Below are 6,311 nucleotides of genomic sequence, written 5' to 3' on the forward strand. Positions count from 1 at the left end.
TTATATGGTAAGAATTTAATTTGTAAAATTATTTTATATATGTATCTCATCAAATTATGCAGTGTCAAATAATTATGGAGATCTTTTTTACCACTACATATGACATACTTTTAATTTTTCTTTATGAACAAGCACAATAAAAATATTTGTAAAAAAAAAATGCACAATAAAAATATGATTAGATGATATAGAGCAAGACTTCTCTCCATCATTTTATGAGTGTTTCGATTATTAAACTCATAAAATAAATACAAAATCGGGTTGGTATGTAAATGAATAATTATTGTTTTTTTTTTGACAAAAAGTAAATGAATCATTTACCAAATATAAAGAAATATATTGGACCTTTAAAAAAATATTGGAGCTTCAAAAGGATATATTAACAATGTTAATAAATTTTACACTGATATTGGATTATTTAATTTGTTATTAATTTATTACAATATAGAATAGACTTTAATAGGTAATATTATAACAAATAAGATGATGAAATATAATCAAATATTAGTCAAACATGTCAAGAAAATATGTATATTTAAACTTAGTAAGTTATTTTAAGGAGTACTAAACCTAATAAGTTCATTACATGGCTTGGCGTGGAAATGTAGAAGATGCAATCATTTGTTTTTGTCTTGTGTAACTTTTAGTGCTTTATGATCATTGGTGCGAGCATGGCTTGGAGTGGTAAGGGTTGACTCTCAATCAACTTCAGATCATTTTGTGCAATTTATTAATTATGCAGGTTGTTCGAGAGGGCAACGTTCCTTCTTTCATTTGATTTGGTTACTTGTTGTTTCGGTGGTGTGGAATGAACGGAATGATAAGATTTTTAGAAATAGACAAAGTTCTTTGCCACAAATGCTAGATAAAGTGAAATCAACTTCTTTGTGGTGGTTAAAGGCTTGTAATGTTGTATTTAGTTTTGGTACTCATCAGTGGTGGTCGAGTCCGCTTTCTTGTTTGGGCATTGACTGATTGGATTTAATGTTGTTTGGAACTTGACACTTTTGTGATTGTTTTGGCACACCTTGTGCGGTAACAATTACAGTGTCAGTATTAATATATCTCATTTTCGCCTGTTAAAAAAAAAAAAAAGTTTATTACATTATTTTAATTTCTTTAAGGAATATAAAATATGTTCAATTAAAAATATAAAACCTTGGTATGTTGATTCAATGCCTTTTAAAATTTAAATGTACTCCCATTTTTTCAATATAATTTTTAGGCTGGATGAATGGTGTATCGATTCAAGACAAAGAGTATTCTAAGGTTCAAAGAATACATACAAAAGAATATACATTTATCTCTCTTAAAAAACACCAACATGACTCAAACTCGTAATTAAATGTACTCGATTTTAATATAATTCTACTTTTTTACATTAATTCATAAAATTTCTTAATTTTTTCTTAGGTTAATATCTTATAGAAGTTTCTACATCCGTTTAGCAATGACTAATCTTCTAAAAAATGTGTTATAGACACAAGGTGGGATTAAATGACCGTCTGAAATTTCTTCTTCTGTGTTTGTCAATGTATTTATTTTACATAAAATATGTCACCACGTTGATTTTCTTTCTTATAGGAATAGAAATGTATATCCTATCCTATATATGAAATAGCCTTGTGAGCACAATGGTACAAAGTAATTGACATAAATCTAATTGATAATTTTGTATTGTATGAATGACAAAATAATTGATATTTGATCTTTATGAAAAAAAATCTGATATTTGATCCGATGATTGTGTGGCAATCTTATTCAAGCTATCACATTCATATGTTAATCAAACATCGTATTGTATGGTTTTACTTTTAATTAAACAATGAATGAACCTTTCTCATATTTTGTTTTGGTATAAACAAGGAAACTTTCTGTCTATTAATCTCTTATCGCTAATAAAGTGATGTGTACATATGATTTTCCGATGTGTATAGCCTAATGTGAAAGTGACACTCAAGATTAAAATGCATGAACTATATTGATTCTTTATTATTAACTTTTTATTGAATGATTTGACTTATGTTATGGTGGGATCTTTGAAATAGCCAACTCAACAACAATGCTATAAAGGTTCCGTCAGGAAAAGAAAAATGCTATAAAGGTTTTTTATATTTGTTATGTGACTAGGTTTTGTCTCTCTTTTTGAGATGTCTTATAGGTAAATGGATTTTCTCTCACTTAGCTTTCAACCATTGAGATCAATTAGGGGTTTGTCATTAGGACTATGATTTAATGCAATTAGTGTAGCTCTTAGTTTCACGTTGTGGGCGATCTTGATTATAGATTTGAGATCGGACAATTTAAATTATACATTAAATTTTACACATTAAAACAATCTCAACCATCTATTTAAATTGGATGGTCAATGCACATTATTGTGTCATTGAAATTCATGTGATCGTTTTGGTGATCGGAACATTAATCAAGTGAACGCTTTAAAAAAAAAAGATGTAGTCACATATTATTGAGATTTGAGGTGTGTGTAAGCTCATTTGGTCAGGTTTATTACACTCATTCTCAAACCAATAAAAAAAGTCGAGGCTAGAATCATCTATAGTAAATAAAGTGTAAAGTGAGAAAATCAATGGTTGTTATTGTAAGAAATTAATGATTTGTTATGATGTGCATATCATATCTACTTTTAATTTGTTAATTAATAGTTGATATTGTCCACTTTATACTTTAGAATGAGTTGCTCACTTTAGAAAAGTCATATCCAAAAAATAGATATTGGATTGAGCTTGGATTACAAGTTTTTTTTGGTAAAATATGAACCAAATCAAACCGATTGCAAGTTGGTTTGGATTGAGTTGATCTTAAGACACCCATTTGTGTAAATAACATTTGAGTGCAAACTCAAATCCTAAAACACATGTAAAATAACAGTTCTAAGATTTTGGAAATGCAAATTCAAACAATAAGTGAAATTATCAAATTAAAACACTTGAATAATAAAAGTCTAATATCAAATTAAAACAATTAAAGTTTAAAGCCAAGTCTTACACCAAAATACAAACTAAAAAACAATTAAAACACATTCAAATTGTCAAATTCAAACTACAAATCAAAGTCAGATTAAAATTAAGTCAATGCAAAAAATTCAAGACACAATTCAGGCAGCATGCAGCTAACGAGCATGTCCTGAAAGCATAATTTTTCTTCATTAACTCCATTTATCATCCTCAACAAAAATAATTCACTTCATTTATTAATAGCAACAATTTTTTTGTCTAATATAATAGCAACAATTCAATTCAACTATTTCCTCTTATCTTATTTATAAAAGACATTTAGGTCAATAAAAGTTGATACATCTAGTTCAAATCAAAATTTCTTCGATACATCTTGTACTAAGATGACTTTATTTAGGTTCTTAATATATCGGTTTTTTTTTTTTTTTCAAAAAAAAAAACTTAAAATCTATTTTTTTTAAAGGCAGTTTGTGAATCTATTAGTATCTTAGGAGATTTGATCCAATTTTAAATACAAATCAAAGCTAGAACGGTAGGTCACAAACCGCCTTTTAAAAAAAATAGATTTTAATTTTAAATTTTTTTGAAAAAATAAAAAGAAACCGATATATTAAGAATCTAAATAAAGTCATCTTAATATAAGGTATACCGAAGAAATTTTGATTTGAACTAAATTACTACTAATTATGTGAAGTGAATTATACTTTTAGCAAGAGATGTCAAAATGATAGAATGACTTGATTTTGTTTAACTAGATGATCCAAAGATTTGATTGTTTAACTAGATGATCCAAGATTTGATTAAAGTAATACGATTAAAATTTCATTTTATCAAAGCCGGTAATATAGAACGGTTTGTATTGTATTGAATGTCTTGTTATGTGTTTGTTTTGTATGTGGCTGACTTTACCTCAAACTTGGTCAATTCCGCCCTTTTAGGTTTTGTTTCTGTCTCTTAGTGCATGCCTTTGCATTTTAGTGATTGTTCATCCAACCCCTTTAAAATGCGACATCTTACCGGAAGCTATTTGATAGATTATTTTATCAAGTGTACTAAATACTATCGAAGTAGTAAAAATATCGTTTCCGCAAGGACTGTGTTAATCTCAATTTAGCAATAAGGTTAATATCTAGGATGTGTAAATTATTTTAATGCCTGAGGCAGTAGTTTTGGTTTGCATAAAATTAAATAACATAAAATAAAGATTGAGTAAGAAAATATAGATTTGGTTAGAAAATATGAAGAGAGATGAGATCAGGTCTTTCGAATCATCTATGTTATGTTCCCCTAATTGGTATACTGCACCTATTCTTATGAATGATTTTCTAGTTCCACGATAGTTAACAAAATAGTCCTAATCAATCCCTTGAGTTAGGACCCTCTTCTCAAACTACAGCCCCTAATTCCTTAGGTGGTCTAATAATCTTTGAAGGTTTTAAGAACGTTAACCTAATATCACTAACAAACGATTATCCATTCCTAGACTAACCCTGTTTATTAGAACAATTCAATTTTGTCTAAGTAGAAAGCTATGGTCAGTAGTCATTCATTCTCACTAAATCATGTTTATATTTGATCAGGATATAAAAAACATTAAGAACAATTGAATTGAATAAAAACTAGATTGTCATTCACAATAAATAGAGTTTCACAGCAACATAGATCAATTAAGGTTACAAAGAATCATCTCAGACCTAATCAAAGGAAATTAGCTAGACATGATTAAAATAATAAACAACATAGTAAAGAAAATAAACCGATAGAGTTCCGTCGTTGCCGTCGGCCTTGCTCCCGGTTACTTTTCAATCGCTACTGTTCTTTCTTATTCTTTTTCCATATCATGTGCTCGTATTTCTTTTTCTCCCGTAGCTTGAATGAGCGGCTCCTTTTCTTTTTCCAAAACGTAAATTGTGATTCCTCGTCCCCAAACGTGATGCATGCTAGCTTTCTTTATATAGGTCATGTAACCTAGTTACTTTCTTTCTACACAAGCATGTTATTTACGGGTCAACTCCTTAATCCTTCTCATTGATCCATTTAGCACATCAATGCTTGGTTTAAAGCCCAATCTTCTTTTGATTCCAGCGCCCCCATACTACTTCATGTGGTCTATTTTCCTTTTGTTTAATTCACACTACCAAAAAATAAATACTTTCAAATTAGGGTTCCTAAAATCGTGTCACGAAATAGCCATCGTGACGCGTTTTAACCAATGTCGAATGAACCTCATCCTATGCTCCAAATCGTGACACGATTTTGCTTTCTTCAAAATCTTCTATTTTTCTTGCTTTCTTTGCTGTTTAGACTTGCTTGTGAACTCAACATATCATGAAAAAAAACTCTAAAAATAGTGAATGACTGACTGTCATCACTATTCACTGTAGCACGATGGTCGGAGCTATTGGAGAGTTTATGGGGAGGGTCACAAACAACAAGTCAATACGACAATACCATAAGAGAAGGAGACGCAACATTTCCATCAAAAAGTTCAAAGGATTTATATATAAATCACCTCTTTTATATATTCAAATTTTTACTCATTCATGGATGATGTGAGAGTCTTAACTAATTTAATGTAAAAATATGTGAGTAGATGTCGCATACAACTTGTGTATCATTCTTAATAGTTATTTTGATCTCTAAATATATATGACATTGTCGGTATTGTCTTTACATAAGACATACTTAATAATTTTAAGAATTATATGAACTAAGATAATACATATTCAATGATCAAATTTACTAACTCTTGTGAACTCGATATCTCATAATCACACCAATAAACTTAGATGCGTGTGACAAGTATCAATGGTAAACTTCTTAAAAAAAAGAGCAATGTTATTTGAACATCCATTTCTTATGACAACTTGTTGGACAATCAAATTAAATAAAGAAAATTAGGTAGTGACACAAAAATCAAAGCAATAGAAAGAGAAATTAGAAGGACAATATGAGTATAAGAAAGAAAGTTGTCACAAAAGTTGTTAAAAAATAGTTGTTCAAATATCAATTCTAAAAAAAAAAGTATCAATGATAACTAATAACCAAAATAATCATAATCAACAACAACATATCTAAATCTAATCTAGCAACCAAGTGTAAAGCAAAACCACAACTGAATCAAAGCATAAATAAGATAAAGACGGAAGCGAATAGAGAACAAAATAATTATTTACTCAGTTTGATCCAACAATGACCAACAACAAAATAATGAACAAATAATTATTTACCCACTTCATTATCAGTAAGTTCTTTACAAAGAAATACAAAAGGTTTACAATAAATTGGTTTCAACAAGCTCTCTAAAAGCAAACCTAGTTTCTATCCATTTTCCAA

The sequence above is a fragment of the Medicago truncatula genome, chromosome 6 (assembly GCF_003473485.1).
Source record: "Medicago truncatula cultivar Jemalong A17 chromosome 6, MtrunA17r5.0-ANR, whole genome shotgun sequence".
NCBI lineage: Eukaryota > Viridiplantae > Streptophyta > Magnoliopsida > Fabales > Fabaceae > Medicago > Medicago truncatula.